Below are 22,157 nucleotides of genomic sequence, written 5' to 3'. Positions count from 1 at the left end.
CAAATGAATGCAGTCATTCTGTGTTTATCTTTCTCCTTCTGACTCATTTCACTCAGCATGACACTCTCCAAATCTATCCATTTATAGACAAATTTCATGACCTCATTTTTCCTAACAGCCGTGTAGTATTCCATTGTGTTGATGTACCACAGTTATAAAAGTATTACAATGTAAAAGAATTATAATTGTGATGGTGATTTATGTTGCTTTCATTTTGTTCTGATATGTATATAAATTGTATTTATTTATTTGTGTTTTGGCTTTTATGAGAACCCCTTAAAATGTGTTTCCCATGTCCTCATGAATTAAAAAAAAAACATTTTATAACTACACAAGCTTATTTTCTGCTTTGACAATTTTATATTATGATAATTTTTTGTTTGTTTGGGTATCACAGCTGGTGGTACTTGGAACTTACTCCCGGTTTTGTATTGAGGGATCACACATGGTGGGCTCAGGGACTCATACGGGGTTCAAAGGATTGAATCTGGGTGGGCTGCAAGCAAAGCAAGTGCCCTACACACTGTACTATCACTCTCACCATTTGACAGTGTTTTTAAGTCAAAAAAATACAATAGGGAAGCTCTTTCTCTACTTAGTGGGAATTTATTTAAAATAAATTAAAAGAATATATATAAAATATATTCTTGCATCTGTTAACACTGATTTTTTTTTAAATACATCACAAAGATTTTCAAACAACTGTCACTTGATAAATTCAGGCTGAACAAACATCCTCTGTTGGAACAACTGAACAGAAATACGGGGTGTATATAATAATATCAACAGTTACTTAACTTGAGCTCTACCTACAGACCAATGTTCTATTCATTGTTTTCTATGGAAAAGCACTTTCCTTAATGATTTTATTTTAAAAGTTATGAAATATTCTATAAGTTTGTTATATGCCATGAAGTGTTGAATTATTTTTTTACCTGTTATATGTTGTCAAGTGTTATATTATTTTTAAAGTAAAATAAAAATGTGTTCAGGAAAAAAAAGCACTCTTTTGGTAGTAAATCTTTGGTGAAATTGAGCCATGCCCTAACAGTTTCTTCAGCTATGAATATTTTGTTTCATGCATCTGCTACACAGAAATTATTAATGAATGTTAGTCACTTAGTCTGAACTGCTGCAGGATAAGCATTCTAAGCCATACCCCAACCTGCAATCTTCCAACTGTCACACATTCTTGTCAGAACTTTCCTTTCTGATCTCAGTACTTTCACATCTCCCAGCCTTAGCCCACACTATTCTCTCTGGCTTGCTTTCTTTGACAACTGGGTCTCTGAACTCATAAAATTTCCTTCACTCATAGCTCCCAGTCATAGGCTGCTAGTCAATGCCCATTCCCTCTCTCATCTCCCTCAATTGCCATAGCTTTTTATGTAATTACCTTATAATACTTTTCTTTATCTTGAATAGTTTTAATAATTTAATAATTTCACTACTTTAACCATGAGTGTGGAAAGGTCGAACTGCAGCTGAATCTCACGAAGACAATGTTCATGAAAAACAGACTTGTTCCTGATGTTCCATTTGCTCTCAATGGAACGAACATCTCCAAATGCAGCAGTTATGTTTACCTAGGTTGAGAATTCAACATGACAAATGACCTGGCACCGAGCTGCACAGGAGGAAGAGAGCAGCATGGAATGCCTTCAAGAGTGTTGAAGAAAGAGCTAAGAGGATGAAGAACCTCTGGCTCTGGGCACATCTCTTTGACTCCACTTTTCTTCCTGCACTGACATATGCCTCCCAGACCTGGACCCTACAAAAACAGGATAAGAACATTATTCAGATCACCCAAAGAGGAATCGAAAGAGCTATGCTTGGAGTATCACGCTTCACTAAAGTGAGAGAAGGAATTCGGAGTTAAGACCTCTGTCAATGATTGAAGATCAGGCATGCTGTCTTATATGCCAAGGTGTCAAAAATCAGATGGGCTGAACATGTAATGCAATTTGAAGATGACAGCTAGACTAGAGTCATTACTGCCTGGATTCCACAGGATGTCAAAAGAACACGTGGCCTCCCGCCTACAAGATGGTCAGACTTCTTGTCAAGACCCTGCACAATTGGTTTGAGGCTCTTTGTGTTCCTGGAGCGAGTAGATGCCTTTGGGCTACACTAGCATGAGATAGATAGGGACGAATGGAGATGTCACTGGTGCCTGCTCGAGTTAATTGATAAGTAATGTGATGTCAAGTGATCAGGTGAATAATATGTTTATGTGTGCTTCTTTACATGTCTTATGTACAAGATTTTTAGATTTATAGGTGTATGCATTTGCATGTTCAGGTTCAACTTGTCATGTTATGAAATCTAAAATGATGTTTTTGTGTCATAGGGGCATCAAAAATCATTTGCAGAAGCCTATGTTAGATCCATTATATGCATCCCTCCAAGCTCTATTCTCCACAGCTTGTATTGGTTGGCTGATCTGTGGACCTCCTTGGTAGGCAAGAGAGAGGAAAAAGTAAGCCATCACAGGAAGGGAGGAGAGTGAAGTCATGCTCTGCCATTCTCATTATAGTGTTACCTAAGCACCAAAACTGCCAGGCCAACTTTCCCTCAACTTAGGTGAAAGCCCCGCCCTGCAGACTACTCTGCCCCAGCTCTTTATAAATCAACAAAAGAACTTATATTCAGGACCATCCTTTTCAAAAACTTGCCTCTGCTCTATCTACTTGGTCCTTTCTATCTACTTTGTACTAAGTAACCCTAAGCTACTACAAAACGGTTTCTGTTTATACAGAGTCCAAGTACACATAATCTAGCTCCTGGATTTTTCTTGTTTTGGATATATCAGGTTTTTTCCTTTGATGGAACCAATCTGCTAGAAGTTCAGCAAAAAATGAAGAAAAGTAGGGGAGAATTTATAAAAGTTCCTTCTTAGAATCTGCCTTATCATTCACTTGACTTGATCACTTGACATCCCGTTACTCATGGATTTGCTCAAGCAGGAGCCAGTAATGTCTCCATTCATCCCTGCCACGTGCCACTGTATCCCAATGGTGTCTGCTCATTCTAGGAACATGAACAGCCTCAAACCGATCATTCAGGGTCTTAACGAAGAAGACTGACAATCTCATAGGTGGGTGGCCAGACGATTTTTTGATGTCCCGTGGAATCCAGGCGGTAACGGCTCTAGTCCAGCAGTCATCTCCAAATCTCATTATGTATCCAGCCCATCTGATTTTTGACACTTTGGCAAATGAGACAGCCTCCCTGTTTCTTGATCATCAACGGAAGTCAGAACTCTGGATTCTTTCTCTCATTTGAGTGAAGTGTGAGACTCCAAGCATAGCTCTTTCAATTCCTCTTTGGGAGTCCCAAATAGCGTTCTCATCCTGTTTCGTAGGGCCCAGGTCTCTGAGGCATATGTTAATGCAGGAAGAACAGTGGAATCAAAGAGATGTGCCTGAAGCCAGAGCCTCTTCATCCTCTTAGCTATATCTTTGATGTTCTTGAAGGCATTCCAAGCCACTCGCTTCCTCCTGCGCTGCTCAGGTGATTCATCATGTTGACTTCTCGACCTAGGTACACATAACTATTGTATTCAGAGATGTTTGTCTCATTGAGAGTGAATGGAACATCAGGAATGAGTCCTTTTCTCATGAACATTTTCTTGGTGAGATTCAGCTGCAGTCCGAACTTTCCACACTCACGGTTGAAGTCAGCCAGCATTTGTGCCACTTGGCTGATGTTTGGTGTTATAAGAGCAATGTCATCAGCGAAGCAGAGGTGGCGTAGTTGCCGACCATCTATCTTCACTCCCATTCCTTCCCATTCAAGTTGTTGCATGACATTCTCAAGGGTGTCACTGAAGAGTTTCGGTGAAATGGTATCACTCTGCTGAACCGCTCTCTTGATGTCAATGATTATGTCCCTGTAGAATGGTGAGATCCTGGTAGTGAATCCGCAATATAGCTCACAGAGGATCCTGATGTACTGACTTTGAACACCCTGTTTGGCTAGGGCCTTGATGACCACTTCAGTCTCAACAGAATCAAAAGCCTTCTCTTAAATCAGTGAATGTTAGAGCAGCATCTTGAACTCCCGAGAAACCTCAGTGAGCTTGGTTATTATATGGATATGATCAATTGTGCTAAATCCTTTTTCGGAAACCAGCTTGCTCACATGGTTGTCCTTCATCTAGTGTTCTGCCAATCCTATTCAGGATGACTCAAGAGAACAGCTTGTAGACAAGAGACAACAGGAAGAGCGGGCGGTAGTTGCCAATGTCATGGATGTCTCCTTTCTTGTACTGTAGTACAATCCTGCTGGCTTTCCATTAGGATGAAACCTTGCATTCAGACAGGTAGCATGTGAAGAGCTGAACCAGTGTATTGATGAGTACTGACAGCAGGTTCTTCAGGTGTTTGGGTCTGACCTTGTCTGGACTGGGTGCTATTTGCTTCTTTACTGACGAAATGGCATGTCGGATTTCCAAAGGGAGGATGCTGGGAACGATATATCCATCCTGCGGAATTTGGGATGTGGGCAGTGGATGTGGCTATTGAAGAGATCCAAGTAGGAGTCATGAATAATCTTCTCCAATACCCTTCTGGAAGATGTGATAGATCCATCAGGACGTTGAAGGGCAGTCATCTTGGTCTTGTAGTTGGCGAAGAACAGGCAGGCATTGCAAATGTTTTTCCTGGCTTCTGCCGCATCTGCCAGCACTGCTGCTCTTCTCTTTTTGAGGTCTTCCTTTTTCGCTTTTCTGCCCTGCATTGTGAGCTTGGACATTCGCTTGCAGTTGCCTGAGGCTTGCGCCAAGTCATGTTGGAGAATGAGCTCAAGAGTTTTCAAAGACAGGTGTCTTTTTGTGGCTATCTCTCTCTCGGCGTTCTTTGTGCAATCATGGAGGTGCTGAACCAGTCGATCGTATTCCTCCATCAATGTTGTCAACGACGGCATCTTCCCATGTTGCCACAATAGTGCCAAAGAGCTCCCAGTTGGTGGTAGTTCTGGGAGTTCTCTTCTTAAACAAACTCTGCAGCCCTTTCTCCCTGCTCTGTGAAGTAGAATTTTGCACAAAGGAGATGGTGGTCTGATCTCATTTGGAATTTTGGGACAACAGCAACGTCGGTCAGGCAAGACTGTCTATTGAATATGATGTGGTCAATTTCATTGTGGAACCATCCACCGGGAGACTCCCATGTCCAACATTTAGATTCGGCCTTCTGGAATTGTGAGTTACCATGAATGGTCTTGATTGACATGATGAACTTGGACCGTCTCTCACCCTGTTTGTTCCATTCTAGGCCATGGGTCTCAATGTGGAGTTCTTTAGCTGATCTTCTCGGTCCTATCTTGGCATTAAAATCACCGTCAATGATCTTGTAGAAGGTGTGGTCTTCTTTATAGAACTTCTCCAACTCCATGTAGAACTTCTCAATTTCACCTTCATCATAATTGCCTTATCATTAAGAAAAAATACATGTCTTTACTAAGACTGAAGGTGATAATAGTGTGATTGGAGGTTGACAGACATTCAAACAAGGTTAGAACAACCTCTGCAGAAAATGCTTCAGGAAGTTAGTTAATGGTGAATATAAGGATAGCAAAGTGTCAGGGAGTGCCTAATTGTACAAAATGTAATTGTCAAGATCGCCTGAATTTCTCTAGTGGTGCTTAAAGGAACAAGATCAAGAGGCTACACAATAAAGCTAAACAAAACGCATGTGACAGGGTTTAACTAAATTAGGAATGATCGGAGATTAAGGATTCACAGAACTCCAGAGCTAAATCAGGTCACAGTCAGGACCAAGGAAGTTTGCAGGTTGAAAATAGAAGCTTGAGAAGATGTTAATGGGCAATTTTTAACTTTTCTTTCCTTTGGAGGGAACACATATTAGACTCATTGTACAACACTATGCTAGAAAAGACAGAGAATGTATTTTTAAAATTTATAACCAGACATGCCTGTTTAATTGCAGTATAGTTTATTGATCAGCCGATATACTTCCTATAAATTTTGGTATGCTTTAGATCACAGAAATTAGGTAATGTTTTTCTTGTTCCTTTATTTTTTTTCTTTTGGATCCATTTAAAAATTAAATTTTACAAACATTTTCACTGTTTATCATTTATAACTTGAAAACTAACTTCAGGTTTTACTTTGTTTCCAAGATTTTGCACTTTGACAGATTAAGAACAACAAGCAGATGTTAGATCTTGATATAAAATAAACTCAAGGAAAAAGAAAAATAAGAAATGCAAAATAATTACATTCGTAGAATAATCAAGCTTTTGCTACAATGAAAAAACAGAATAAACTGCTGTGAAAACTCACATATTTGGCACAACGTTATCACGGGAACAACACTGGAACATTTCCTCCTACTCAGAAATAAACCAGCTTTGAGGTTCTTAGGGGAGGGAAATGGGTACAAGAGGGATGGGATTGAATTATGTGCATGAGAAACTATTATTAACAGCATTGTAAATCATAGAATCTAAATAAAAGGTAAAAAGGTAAAGGCCCTCCCGTTGATCATCGATTTGCTCGAGCGGGCCCAGTAACGTCTCCTTTGGAGACTTTGTTGTTACTGTGTTTGGCATATCGAATACGTCACGGGGAGCTTGCCAGGCTCTGCCGTGCGGGCAAGATACTCTCGGTAGCTTGCCGGGCTCTCCGAGAGGGGCGGAGGAATCGAACTCGGGTCGGCCATGTTGGCTGCGTGCAAGGCAAACGCCCTACCGCTGTGCTATCGCTCCAGCCCAAGAATCTAAATGAAAACTAAAATATTTTTAAAATGAAATGTACCAGTGCAATATTTGTCTGTCTCTTCTTTTCCTCTTGGAAACTGCAACCAAAATCTCTACACTTGTAAGCTCTTGGTTATTCACCTTATAAATTTGTTCTTTACTGCTCAGATAACACAATTCACTAAGCTGGTAGCATATAAGAAGGCATTGATTTTTTTCTCTCCAAAATTTTTATAACATGCAATGAAAATTTCTTTTTCCCTGGAGCCTCTAAAAATAGGAGAGTGTTAATTGGTTTGCCTCCACATATCTCTCATTTTTGTTTACTCTCTTTCTACTTTTAGATTATAAGTTCCTCCTGGGCAGGCAGTAGGCCTACAATTATTTTTTAAAAATATAATTCCCCATAGAAATTAAAACAGGTCTAAATCCATACTGATAAATAGTGTTTTTTGGCTATTATTACATATAAGTATAAAGTGTAGTTTGGGAAATTGTCAATTTTTTTCCTTTCATTTTTTTTCCAATAAACTCAGGCTTTAGATAAGTATTATCACTAAATAATTACTGCTAAGAAAAAGGCTAGAGAGGGAAAAAATTACTTTTATTTTCTCTGAGGTATAGGCAGGCTATGTAGGCTGTCCTCCCGTTGTTCATCGATTTGCTGGAGCGGGCCCAGTAATGTCTCCATTGTGAGACTTCTTGTTACTGTGTTTGGCATATTGAATACTCTCAGTAGCTTGCCAGGCTCTCTGAGAGGGGCAGAGGAATCGAACCCGGCTTGGTCGGGCTGGCTGCGCACAAGGCAAACGCCCAAGGCAAACGCCCTACCGCTGTGCTATCACTCCAGCCCTTTCTCTGAGGTAGAAAGTGAAACTCCCATCCTGGTTTGGATGCCAAATATAAAGGAATTATCATTTATTATTCTAATGTCTGTTCTAGCCTTTCCTTTCAGTGATGAAAGCTCTCTTTTGTTTGTGTGACAAAGAAAATCAAAATTCATGAATAAATTTAAGCATATAATGAGGTATTTATTATTAAATTTATTAAGTAGGACTGCTTGTTCAAGACATACTATTTACAAAAAATTAAAACCAATACTTGGTAATGAAAAGTCTAAATTCTCTTATTCAATATAGATACATAAAACATGACTATTAAACACAATTATGGCCTGAACTCTACCAGAAGTGCTAGTTCATTAAAACCACAGTTGGTACTAGGTAGGTCATCTTTCTGTTAAACTTTTGAATTTCCTAAGGAAAACTAAACATACAATTGTCAACTTTTTTTTTGTTAGTATAATTTCTTTCCCTTCTCCTTTCCGCTTACAAAAGTCTTCCATTTTGTAGAGTTCCATGGAGTTTATTCTTTTCTATCTCTTGCATCAGAAGCTGCCTGATTCAAATGGACATTTACTCAAATAAACTCTTCAATTCAGAATGTTTATGTTTCTCTTTTTACAGTTCTGGTGTCAGAAGAGCAAGCAAGCAGATGGAGTGTCTCTCTCTCTTTCTCTCTCTCTCTCTCTCTCTCACACACACACACACACGCATACGCATATGCACATGCACACACTTAGTGCTGCCCTCTCTCCAATAGCTACAGTGAACAAGACCAACTGTCCTTGGTCTGGTACCTGCTGTGACTTTAAACTGGCTCTTTCCTCTTTGCTCTGAGGTAGTGGGAAAGCTCCTCTTGGATTCTGGTTCTGCAGCTTTTCCTTTATGAGCTTTCAAACTTTATTTGGACATTTGTTTTCCAAACTGGGTCGATTAATTGCCTGGTTTAAAAACCTGAAGTTTTTAAGGAACAAGATCTGAGTCTCAGGTCAGGCTGCTCCTCATTTAAGGGGACTGGGCTCAGTGAGAAATCTATAGAAAGGCAATTTTGTTTTAAGACTAACCAAATAGGTTAATCTTACTCAAGCTAAGCTCAAATTATAGTGGTCATGGTGGTGAATGTTTTGTCATTAGTTTAATTTTTTTTTGAGGGGGGGGAGAAAGGGGGTGAGGGGTGTGGTCACACTCACCTTGTTCTTGGAGCTTACTCCTGGGTCTGTACTCAGGGATGGCTCCTGGTGAAGCTTGGGTAACCATAGGTGGTGCCCTGTTGGCCTGTGTTGGCTGACTAGATCAGCCACATGCCAGTGGTAAAATTTAACCTGGATGGCCTCATGTATTTACCAGATTGCCCTAGAGAAAGGGGGAAAAATAGATCTTAGCTTAACTCTCACTGTCAAGAGTAGAGAAAAAAATATTTTTCTACTCTACAGTTTCTGGCGAACAAATGAACTCCACTGGGAGATTGGAACATCACACTCACTCCAGAGCCTGCAGAATCCTTGGGAAACTGGCAGAAGGTAACAAATGCCAAACATTCTTATTAAAATCAGGAGACTCAAGATTCTTATCTGTGTCTGGACAACAAAGGAAGGGATATTCACACTGTTCCTTCTTTCCAGATTGAAAAGCAAAAGAATGAGATAAAGTTAGATGAGAGATAGAACAAGAGTTAAGACACAAGTGACACACCCCTGTTTGATTCCAGGGACCACACTATCCCCTGAGCATAACTGGGTGTAGTCCTGAAGGTCCCCCTCACCAGCAGACTGAGTAATTTCTGATACTGCTGTGGCCCCAAAAAGCATAGCATCACTGGAACCCTGTATGGAACCGTCAGTCTGATCAGCTGATTTTCGCTAAGAGAGACCCCCTCTTCTCCTGAGCAGGACTTGGATGTGCCCTTCCCACTTAATTAAATAAAACTAAAAATTATCTCTTTGACTGCAGAGGCAGGGTTTGGTTCACATCTGGTTGGGCTTCTTCCTAGCTCTGTGCTCAGAGATGACTCCTAGAATCACAAATCACAAATCATCCTGTTATTCATCGATTGCCTCGAACAGGCCCCAGTAACGTCTCCTTCATCCTAGCCCTGAGATTATATTCAAGGCTCTTTAGGAGAATGAGACCCATCATTGTTACTGGTATTTGGCATATTGGGTACGCCACGGGGAGTTTGCCAGACTCTGCTGTGTGGGCAGGCTACATTCGATAGCCTGCCAGTTTGTCCAAAGTAGGAATGAGATAATAAGATGTCATAATAGGATGGCCACATTCGCGGCCGTGCAGTTCCGGGAGCTGGTTTTTATAGTGTCTGATTCTTGGCCGCTGATGGGATTACACGGCACCAGGGGGCCAGTTGGTGGGTGTGACCGCCGCCTACTGGAATTTGGAGGATCTGGGTGGAGGATGCTCGGCCCCAATCTGAGTAGGCTTGGAGATCTCGGCCCCGGAACCCGCGTGGCTTTGTCCCTCTGCCGGTACCTTCAGGTGTGCAGAGAGTGGTCTCAGCATGGTGGTGTCTGGTCCTGGAGGTGTTTGGCTGCCGGAGCCCTGGTCGGGGCGGGGAGGAAAGCTCAACCCGCTCCCCTCCAATGGGCCCCAGCGAGGACAGCCAGGCGCGGGGGCAGGAGACTCCTAGAAAGGCTCAGAATAAAATATATGGTGACAGGGTTGGGTCCCCCACATGAATGACAAGTACTTTACTCACCAAACTGTCTTACCACCACTTCTCTGCTCCCTGCCCAAAAAGAAATTTAGATCTCTGAATTATTATTTCTGAACTAATTATTATTTCTGAACTTGGTTTTTGGATAATCAATCATTGATACTGTCTCCCCCCAGTGACTGTGATTGTATTTTTGCTTTTTTTGTACTGAGTACTCTGTTTCACTGTCTGACTTGCAGGGTTTTGTGTACAAAGGAAGCTCAGCAGTCAGGCTGACAGCCCCCATAATGCTTTAATAGAAATGTGGGTTGCAGTCCCTTTTTGGCTAGGGCCCTACTAACTGTTACTAGATTTCAGAGGAACTGTTAAGTCACTCTTACTTTCCATTATCTCTAGGAGAGACTGGCTCTTAGGAGGGTATTTTTCCCTGAGCTCCTTGGAGATGCTATTGAACCCATGGGGTTGTTCAGTACTACCAGTAGTATTTACATTTGTTACAGCTTAAACCTCCCAAGGTATTTGAAAGAATCTTTTCTTATCTTACGGAGAACTTAATGACTGATTTACTATGACCCTCTAATATAGTGAAATGAATACAGCTGTCTTGACTCACCCTCAATGGATGGTTGGACAGGGAGATCACAGTACCAAGTCAATGTTTTTGGACCCATTCTGTTACTGGAGTGGTTAGTTAGAGTTAACATAAGAGCAAAAATTCATCAGTAATCTCAATATCTACTCTTCTAGAAACTTACCCTAGAGTTTTAATATTAGTAAAAAATTATAGACATTTATCATCATCATATTTAATATTTATCATATTAAACATTTCCATATTTATTATATCATATTTAGCAAAGGGATAAATTATTATTTTAATTAGTATAGTGTGCAGGAAATATCATTGACTGTAGGATAAGTTAGGAGGTCTATTTTTCTCACTCTTTCAGAATCAGTTTTATTACCAGTAAAATGGAGACTAATCACCTTGCATAATTGCTATTAGAATTAATTGAGAAAAACTTGTTCTTTGCTACCCATCAACTATGGTTTCGTTGAGCCTACTCATCATAAATTAGAACCAATCTGACCTGAGACTCTATTGTCCCTGGTTAACCTTGACTTGGTAATGGAGTGTTAAAAGTGGTGAATTTTTTTACTAAGATACAATTAAAAATTATATATTAACTTCAATTGTACAACATAATGATTCAGTGCTTGCATATCTAGTCACAATCACCCCCAGTAAGTAAGCACTTTAATTTTGACTAACAATGCTCACTTAATCACAGTCACAGTCACGGTCCTCCCATTATTCATCGATTTGCTCTAGTGGGTCCAGTAACATCTCCATGTGAGACTTATTGTTACTGTCTTATTGACTTGTTGTTTGGCATATTGAATACATCATGGGTAGCTTGCCAGGCTTTGTCATGCGGGCGAAATACTCTTGGTAGTTTACTGGGCTCTCTGAGAGGGGCGGAGGAATCGAACCCGGCTCAGCCGGGCTGGCTGCATTGCAAGGCAAACGCCCTATTGCCCTGTGCTATCACTCAAGCCCTTTGGCAGCACCTATACTAAAATTGGAACTATACAAAGAAGACTAGCATGGCCCCCCGTGCTCACTTAAAGGCCCTCCCGTTGATCGTCGATTTGCTCGAGCGGGCCCAGTAACGTCTCCATTGGAGACTTTGTTGTTACTGTGTCTGGCATATCGAATACTCTCGGTAGCTTGCCGGGCTCTCCGAGAGGGGCGGAGGAATCGAACTCGGGTCGGCCATGTTGGCTGCTTGTAAGGCGAACGCCCTACCTGCTGTGCTATTCGCTCCAGCGAATATATTGTGACGTGAATTTTAAGATCTTCTCTCTTATCAAATTTCAAGTATACAATACAGCATTACCATTTATAAATACCATTAACCCCTCCAATACTTATTTATTTTAAGATTGAAATGTTTTACTTCCTTTTGTGAGGGTGAGGGTGCGTGTTGTGGGATACTTCCACCACAGTGCAGGAAGCTACTTGGCCTTATAGTTCAAGTATTGAACCCGAAGTCCTGTGTATACCAGGCATATGCTCCAGTCATTTAGGATATCTCTCTGGCCCTACAATGTGTGTTTTTGATACTTTAATCATTCCACCCATTCCCCATCCTTCATAACTCTTTTTATAACACCACTAATATGTTATCTGTATTTATGAGAGGTTTTTTTTTCTGATATTACACATGGGAGATCATATGTAAGTTCTCTTTCTCTTTGACTTATTGCACTTAGTATAATGCTCAAGCTCCACAACTGGCATCACTGATCACTGTATCACTGTCATCCTGTTGTTCATCGATTTCCTCGATGTTACTGTTCATCAGTAACATCTCCTTTGACCTAGCCCTGAGATTGTAGAAAGTGCCACATTTAAGGCTCTTTTAGTGTAGGGGAATGAGACCCATCATTTTTACTGGGATTTGGCGCATCGGATATGCCACAAGGAGTTTGCCAGACTCTGCCGTGCAGGCAGGATACTCTCAGTAGCCTGCCGGGTTCTCCAAGCATAATTTTCTTTTTAAATGAAACTCCATTATACACACACACACACACACACACACACACACACACACACAGTAGCACTCTCCTCCCGTTGTTCATCGATTTTCTCAAGTAGGCACCAGTAACGTCTCCATTATGAAACTTTCTGTTACTGTTTTTGGCATATCAAATACGCCACGGGGAACTTGTCAAGCTCTGCCATGCATTTGGGATACTCTCGGTAGCTTGCCAGGCTTTCCGAGAGGAACAGAAGAATCGAGCCCAGGCCGGCCCCATGCAAGACAAACACTCTACCTGCTGTGCTATCACTCTAGCCCTAACACACACACACACACACACACACACATTTTATCTATTTACGTGAGCACAGAGCCAAAAGTAAGCCCTGAACACCATGATGTGTAGTCTCAAAACAAAAAAATATATATATATCTTAACAATTGATTTCAACTGATTTAGTAGGGAAAATTTTGTGTTACCATAAAAGAACTATATTCCTACACTCTGCCCTTGACCAAAGTGCTAATATCCCCAGCATCTCCCCATAACTATTCATAGAGCTTTTCCCTTCCACTCCCTTAAATCATCCACCTCCAGTCTTCTGCTTCGATAAACTTAGCTGGATTGCCAGAATCCAAGGTTTTGTTGTTGGGAGGAGGGACTTTGTCTATTCCCTTGCTTTTTTTCTTTGTATACAGCATATGTGTGTGATCATCTAGCATTTGCCTTTCTCCGTGATTCATTTTATTTTGCAGGTTGCCTTTCAATTTCATTCAATTTATAGCAAAAGGCAAGTATCTTTTTAAAAACGTAATAGAGTTCTATTACCTCTATATGTATACAACTCAACTTCTTTATCAATGCATCAATCATTAAATAATCTGGTTGTTTCCAGATCTTGGCTAGTATAAATATTGTTGTGTTGAACATATATGTGCATGTATCTTTCCAAATGAATGATTTTATGGTTTTGATTAGATATCTAGAAGTACAGGCTGGAGTGACAGCACAGTGGGTAGGGTGTTTGCCTTGCAAGTAGCCAACCCAGGTTTGATTCCTCCATCCCTCTCAGAGAGCCCAGCAAGCTACTGAATATATCCCGCCCATTGGGCAGAGCCTGGCAAGCTCCTCGTGGCATATTCAATATGCCAAAAACAGTAACAACATGTCTCACAATGGAGATATTACTGATGCCCTCTCGAGTAAATCAATGAACAATGGGAGGACAGTGCTACAGTGCGATCTAGAAGTAGAACTCTGGATCATATTGATACAAGAGGAGGTTGAGTTGTGGAGTGCCAGGTCAATTTAAATCTCTGTTCATGAGACTGGTAGCCAATCAGAGTGGAGGTGGAATCTTTTTCTCTGTCTCTCTGTCTCACTGTCTCTCTCTCTCTCTCTCTCTCTCTCTCTCTCTCTCTCTCTCTCTCTCTCTCTCTTTCTCTCTCTCTCTCTCTGACCCAGCATAGGAAGCCCAGATAGGTCCAAAGAAGGGCAGAACACAGACCACAAGGAATCTCACCCACGCACATGTGGTCGTAGCTGGAGACTGGGAAAAGCTTACCCGGGATAGAGAGAGTGGAGCAGGAACGAGATAGGGAAGTCATTCACAGAATGTGACAGTGTGGGACAAGACTTGGCCTGGTTGTTGCCCACAAGAGGTGAAAAGACGATATGGGAAATGACTTTTGATGTTGTTCACGGGTAAAAGGAGAGGCCTAAACATTTGGGGAGGGATGTGGGCCTACCTACCTTTATCTGTACAATAAATCTAACTTCATTTACCAAGTTCTGTATGCAAATCTTTCATATAATTCTCAAGAACCCACCAGTGCAGAAAAATCCGTTTTTGTGCTAACAATATGATGACTCACTTTTTAATTTTTGCTAAATCTCTATAAATGTTTCCATATAGGCTGAATCAGTTTACATTCCACCAAGAATGAATGAGGATTATATTTAAACATTAGTATTGTTTTTAAAAGTAAATTTACATTTTTTAAACGGGAAAGAAATACCTTGTTTAAAACTATTGCAGTAAATATCAATAGTATTACAATAGGGAAAAGACCAGGGTCAATTCCAGATAACTAAGCCAACTGAGAATTTATAGTCAATAGACAGGTTAAAGTGATTAATGGATAAAGTACTAACAATATATGAGATGAGACATCAAGGGCAGGGAGATTCTTGCTAATCTGATTTAACAGAATTCTTACTGAAATGCAACTCTGAATTACCAGGTGCCAAGGGTGGAAGATAAGGAATTTTATCAGATACTAAAAGTGAAATGATTCTCACTAAACTTATTTAAACAGGAGTTTTGTAACTCCTTTGAACTGGGCTGTCAAGGACAAGCATAAAACATAGTTGAAAAGGACAAAACCTAGTTCAAAAGAGAGTTCATAGGAAATGGCTCAAAGAAAAATCTTTACATGAATGTTGAAGTTCATTTGCTAAATTATTAAGTCAGTATTTTTTAATTCACCTCTCCATTTATAAAATATTTATTTTTAATCAATTTTATTGTGGTAACATTTCTTTATAACATTATATGTTTCAAATGTGCATCATTAAAAGTTAATATGTGTAGGGGCTGGAGCAATGGTATGGCGGGTAGGGAATTTGCTTGTACACAGTCGACCTGGGTTCGATTCCCAGCATCCCATATGGTCCCTCGAGCACTCCCGGGAGAGATTCATGAGTGCATGAACCAGGAGTAACTCCTGTGCATCGCTGAGTGTGAACCAAAAAAGCAAAAAAGAAAAAAAAAGAAAAGTTAATATGTGTATACACTACATTGAGTTCACCACTCCAATGTTTCCTCTTAAAGCCCAAGTCTGTCCTTCACATAAAATTGACCTCATTTATTTGATTTAAACATCTCTTTCCCCTTCTCTCTTGCAACCATTAATTTGACCTTATAAGAGTTTAATTTAATTCATTCACTTGTTCTTCCTACTTAATCCATGTAAGTAAAATCAGATGTTGTTTTACTTTTTCGATCTTACTTTTTTCACTAAACATAATGTCCTCTGGGTCTATCCATATTGTTGCAAATGACAATGTCATTTTTTTTTTGGTCTGCATACAATTCCACTGTGTGTGTTTGTGTGGGTGGGTGGGTGTAGGTGTGGTCTGCTCTCACTCATGCACACATATACACATATGTGATCTTTATCCAATCATCCGTCAACAGAAATTTAGTTTTTTTTTTCAAGATTTTGGATACTGTAAATAAGCAACAAACTTGGTGCTTATAAATTTACAAATTAGTGCAATTGTAGTTTTCAGATTAATGCCCAGAAATAGAATGATCAAATCATATAGGATCTTTATTTTTATCTTTTGATGCATTTCCATAATTCTTTACATAATGGACTCATCAATTTACATTCTCACCAACAATCTACAAGTTTCCACCAATAGGCATAAGGTATCCATGCCCACAGGGTACTGGAAGCTGTCTAATGTGATTATGACCCCCAGCCTACCCACTTTCCACTTGGGTACCTTAAGTAAGACACTATTGTGCTCCAAGTTAATTCCCTTATTTGTAAAATAATGATAAAAGAATGAATTGAGTAGCACACAAAATAATACTGAAAAATGTCTTGAAAAAATCTAATTTTGTTTCTAAGTAAAAAAGTACTTCATTGTTGAGATTCTCTTTCTCTTCCCTTTCATCCATGAGCTCAAAGTAACCACAGTTTTGATGGCTTTTGGATCACAGACAGCAGTCATTACCTACCCTAATCCCCCCTATTTATTAACACATCAATTGCTGCCTTTATGGTTCTGAGTTGCAATTATCTAGTTACATTGCTTTTTATTCCATTACTCTTTCCTCAAGGCATGCGGTGTACATCATTTTTCTTTGTCTTCATAGTGCCTGTGGCACATATTTGGGCTTCAGTAAGTATATGCTAAAAAGACAAATCATCATTTTTTGGTTCCAACCACATCTACTCAGAGTTTTTTGTTTTCCTAGTTTCCTAAAGCAGATAAATCTATTAATCAGAGAAACTCTCTCTTTTGTTTTTTCTAGCTCTCCAAGTGCCTTTTGTATTAGTAGAGATATGTCTCCTGTTATATGAAAGTTATAATCAATAGGAGCATGTAATATCATCTCACACACAGAGATTGGCATACATCAAAAAGTACAACCAGTTTTGGTGTGGATGTGAATATGGTCCAGCCTTTCTGGAAAATAATAAGGACATTGATCAAAAAAAATAAGAACTCAGTTCCCAGAGGACCCAACAACTCCACTTCTTACAATATACTTGCAGGACCCAAAGCCACAATGGAGAAAAGACATTTGCACCCTATGTTCCTTGCTCCACTATCCACAATAGCCAAAATCTGGAAACAATCAAGAACAGATAACAAAATAAAAAATATATGGTACATAAACACAATGGAATATTACTTGGTCATAATAAAAGAAAAAAGCATGCTGTTTTGTGCTATGGGGATGAATCTAGAGAGTAACATGCTATGTGAAATTAGTCTGAAGGAGAGAAACCAACACAGTGTGATCTGATGATCTCTCTTTCATATCTGGGATATAAAGAAACATAATAGTAGACTAAAAACAGTCAAAGGCAACAAAAACAAAAATATAAAAAATGGTTTTGGGGAGTGGGTAGAGAGGGCATAGGACATGTAAGGGAAATAGGGATGAAAGTCAGTAAAATATTGTGCATGTAACCCTGTTGGCAACAGTGCTATAAACCACAGTATAAAAATTTATTAGAGGCAGATAGGTGGGTGGGAGAAGAATGGGAAGCAATGGTGGAGAGAAGTGGACAATAATGGTGAAGGGATTGGTGTTGAAATATTATATGCCTGAAACCCAATCATGAATAACATTCCAATTCATGGTGACTTAATTAAAAAGAATAGAGCATGAGAGGCAAAAATTGCAGGCAGTCAAAACTGAAAGGCAATGTAAGGCAGGAAGAATCAATAAGGGAGCATGTGATGAACTAGTGCAGCAAGCTATTGCCCTAACTAATTTGATGACACAAATTCTGAGTCATAGTTGTGTTCCCAGATTTCACTTTCTTTCTAAAATCAAAGTCTCAGGCGAGATAGTGACAATGGGTAAGGTGCTGGCCTTGCATACTCGTGACCTGGGTTTCATCCCTAACCCTACATGTGAACTACCAAGCTCTGACTAGTAGATCTTGGTGAACTACTAAGATCCCTGAGTACAGATTCAGGATTAAGTAATCCTTGAGCACCACTGAGTATAACCACCCTCCTCCACCTCAATTTAAAAACAAGATCACAACCTTGCCTTATACTTCATGAGTTAACTGCATCTCTGATTTTCCCTGACTCCATTAGTCTCTGAGAACTCTGGTACCCTGTTCCTCTCATAGTGGGGAAGGAATTGTAAATGACCTGCTCCTCACACATTTGGGTTTTCTAATATCTTTCCTTTTTTTCATTCTATTCTTATTATATTTTCATAAACTTTTATATTTTTTCTATGTCTCTTGTATTATCAACAAGTCATCAAATCACATTTTCTATTAAAGATTAGCTCAGTCTCAGGCCCCAATCAAATTTGGTGTGTTATTCTTGGTACATCAGTGGCATAGAGTATGAGATGCTGCGTGGTGTGAATGTGGCCAAGTCCTCCAGGATTTCTAAAATGTTTAAGAGGTTGATAGAGTTGGAGTTAAATTTTTAACTGATTGGTGACTTTGGGATCCGGAGGCATCTCTGTGGCTTATGGCTCTCTTCTGAGATTTATTTGTGAGTTTCTGGATTATGGCCATTAATGATCAGAGGCAGTTCATGGGCATGACTGTCAGACACATGGAAGCACAGGGAGATCGGGGGAGGTCACCTATTCCTGACTCTGGAGCCTGGAGACTTCAATCACCAAACCCACATACCTGAGTTTTTTAGAAGATTCATTCACAAGCATGAGGGGCTCATCACAATCTGTGGGGACTGGCTGTGAGCATGGCAGTTATTGTGTTCTGGAGGTTTTTGGCTTCTGGGGCTCTCTTGGGGTGAGTACTGGGTTCACTTCCCCCCTCCAAGGTGCTCCGGATGAATTCAGCGTTGCGTGGGATGTGGAGGCATCTCTGCAGCTTTTGGTTCTCTTCAGATATTTATTTGTGACTTAATTTTCTATTTTGGGGGGAGGAATATTCAGCACTGTGACTTTTATATGTAAGTATGTACATACATACATATACTTACAATATTCTAAATATAGTTATCATATTTAGAAATGGCAAGATCCCTGAGGCATACTTGATATACAAAAAACAGTAACAATAATAGGTCTTATTCCCCTGACCCTGAAAGAGCCTCCAATCATTGAGGAAGATGAGTAAGGAGAGGCTGCTAGAATCTCAGGTCTGGCACCTGCTCAAGTAAATCAATCAACAACGAATGACAGTGATACAAAGATATTTAGAAATGCTAAAAGTAAAATTTAAAAACAGAACCAGGAGTAAGGTGATAAACTTCTGAAGAGTTGGACTCTCTTTGCTAGATAGTCCAAGATGTGAATTAGCACATTTGAGTAGCTTAAATCTTTAAAAATCTAAGCTGAAATTTGGTCAGAAACATCCATTATTTTATACAGAAATATTATTTAAATTAATTCTTTTCTACCACTGTTTCCCCTGTAGGCAATTACAATATCTTTGACCCAGTTGCACAGAGAGAATTCATGGACTCTTTATAGGCTTTTGGTTGTATAAAGGTACAGCAATAAAAATCAAAGTGAATTTTAGAAGTATCATGTGAAAAGCTGGCCACATGTTGAAAAGCATTTGCTATTGCAATTTAAAACCCTCTCTTCTAAAAGAAAATAAATTGAGACTTAGAAGACAATTGGATTTCCATGTGTGTTACTTTATTATTAGGAGTCCTGTGTGGTCCTAACTTTTATTGCTTTGCAATATGAGTACATGAAACAACATAAGGAAGATAAACCTGAACTTAGGCATTCAAGCATTGCATTAAATGCCTCTCTAATCTGATTTGTTATCTACATGAAAATTAAAAATCATAAGCTTCAACAACCAATAGAATTAATTTCTCCAGTGTGTGCAAAACTGGAGAACAGTATTTAGGTTTTTACATTATTCTGCTTACTGTATAAAAACTGTAAGCCCATACTGTAGAGTGCAAAGGTTGAATAATATATTTCCTGAGATCGTGACTTATAAGGGTGGGGTTCAGAGGAGGATGACGAGGTTACAGTATCATTTTTCACTGAAACTGTTTTTAAATTCTTACAAAGCATAACAATGCTTTGCTAATCTGCTCTTTTAATTGTGATGTTTGTTCTAACACTTAAGAAATCAAAATCCTTTTTGGAAACACACTTTAAAATAATACTTGAAAATCTGTTGTAAGTTTACTGGAAGAATTTGACATTTGATAAGAATGTTGGGGGAGGGGGAGCAACGTAAGAAATTACCCATAAACCTGGGTCACCTGTAAACCCATATTATGAAGCAATTATCAACATTCTCAGAAAATACTAGAATTTCCTGAATCTCAACACAGAAAAATAATGACAATCTTAGCATCCCATTACATTTACTAAAGAAAATGCCTTCCATTGTTCCACTGTTACAACTATCAGTCCACTAGAATTTGCTATGCATATTGTTGACAAGGGGAAAATAGGTTTTTTCACTTTGTCTGAGATTAGATTCGCTTTTTTAATTTTGTTCTAATTGCTAGAAATTAACTCCCATTTAATTTTTTAGTTTATTCTACCAATTCATAGACTAGAAGTACAGATGGCAGCTAAATTTATAGACAGCTAAGTTAATATCTTATCTGTGCACTTAAACTTAATATTCAAATTGACCTGGTGATGCGATAAACAAAAAGAACAATTATTGTGTGCTCGTTTCGGCAGAACATATACTAAAATTGGAATGATACAGAGAAGATTAGCATGGCCCTTACACAAGGATGACATGCAAATTTATGAAGTGTTCCATATTTTCCCTCTGCACAGGCCCGTGGGCCCAGGTCTGTGGACTAGTATCAGGACCAGCTAGGGCCATGACCTCTATGTAGGGGGTGTGGCCTCCTCAAAAGTGGGCACGGCTTTCTCTGAGGCCACAGTTATATTTCCCACTCCCAGCATTCTCAACTCACATCCCAACCTGTATCACATAATTCTTTGGAAAAAGTACTGGCCATCTCAAACACAATACGACAATAATTCACTAGCCTACTCCAATTCCAACAAAAGACTAGTATGCAAGAATCTGTCCAAGTCCAATATAAAAGAGCACCTCCTCCAACGCTTTACTAGATGCCTATCATAAGCCACATATTAATGTCTGAGAGGAAGGACATATTCTAGAAGGAGAGAAGTTTCAGCATCATCAACCAACCTTATTCAGAATCCTTTCCCACAATAAGGGGAACACTGCTAGTGAACCTCAAGGTTTTACCTCTATACAAACACAACAGCATGAAGAAACAATGCAAAACTCCACTACGAGGAGAGGACAAAGAAAAGTCCGGAACCCTCAACAGGGGTTACCCACAAATATGATCTCTCTGATAAAGAATTCCAAGATGAAAAGATGAAGATGTTCAAGATCTACTCAAAGAATCAATGGAGGAGATATCCAGAAAACTAAAGGAAGAAATGAAAGAAACTGTAGAATGGATAGTAGAGAAAATACAGAAAGAAATTAGAGCAGAAATAAGAAAGCTACAAAAAGAAGTGCCCCAAATAAAGGATTTAGTAGATGAAATTAAAAACTCAGTGGATGCCTCAGCAGTAGAATGTCTACAGCTGAAGACAATTAGTTATCTTGAAGATGAGCAAGAAAAATCGTACAGGCAACAACAAACAATGGGAAAAGACCTCAAAATAGCTCTAAGGTGAATCAGAGACCTAGGGGATGACTCCAAGAGGATCAACATTCGAATCATCAGAGTACCAGAAGAACAGGGAGGCAATCCCAAGGAAAAAGCCACAGTAAACGAAATATTTGCTGAAAAGTTCCCAGAGTTAAAGAATGTAGACATCCAGATCCAAGGAGCCATAACAGAGACCTTAATAAAAACACTTCAAGGCATATCAGAGAAAGAATGATGAATTTTGTGGATAGAGACACAATGCTGCAACCAGCATGGTCAAAGAAGGAAAAAACATACAAAGGATCACCCCTTAGATTTACAGCATTTCTATCAGAGGAAATCCCCCAAGCCTGAAGACAATAAAGGGGTATAGTGAAAACACTCAATGAAGTGTATGCCTCAACAAGAATACTTTATCCAGCTAAATTCTCATTCAAACTCGATGGAACAATACGACATTTTATAGATAAACAACAACTCAGGAACTTTATAGACTCAAATCAAAA

The 22,157-nt window shown here is 39.4% G+C and overlaps 1 non-coding gene across 1 annotated transcript; it reads left to right on the top strand.

Moving 5' to 3' along the window:
* The first annotated feature begins 20,670 nt into the window (after nucleotides 1-20,670).
* LOC130029668 (U6 spliceosomal RNA) lies at nucleotides 20,671-20,777 on the top strand. Its single transcript, XR_008793389.1, has one exon. It is a non-coding gene; the product is annotated as a U6 spliceosomal RNA (small nuclear RNA).
* Nucleotides 20,778-22,157: the final 1,380 nt, after the last annotated feature.

The sequence above is a fragment of the Sorex fumeus genome, unplaced genomic scaffold (genome assembly GCF_029834395.1).
Source record: "Sorex fumeus unplaced genomic scaffold, SorFum_2.1 ptg000003l, whole genome shotgun sequence".
Taxonomy (NCBI): Eukaryota; Metazoa; Chordata; class Mammalia; order Eulipotyphla; family Soricidae; genus Sorex; species Sorex fumeus.
This window is presented reverse-complemented; position numbering and strand designations above follow the sequence as displayed.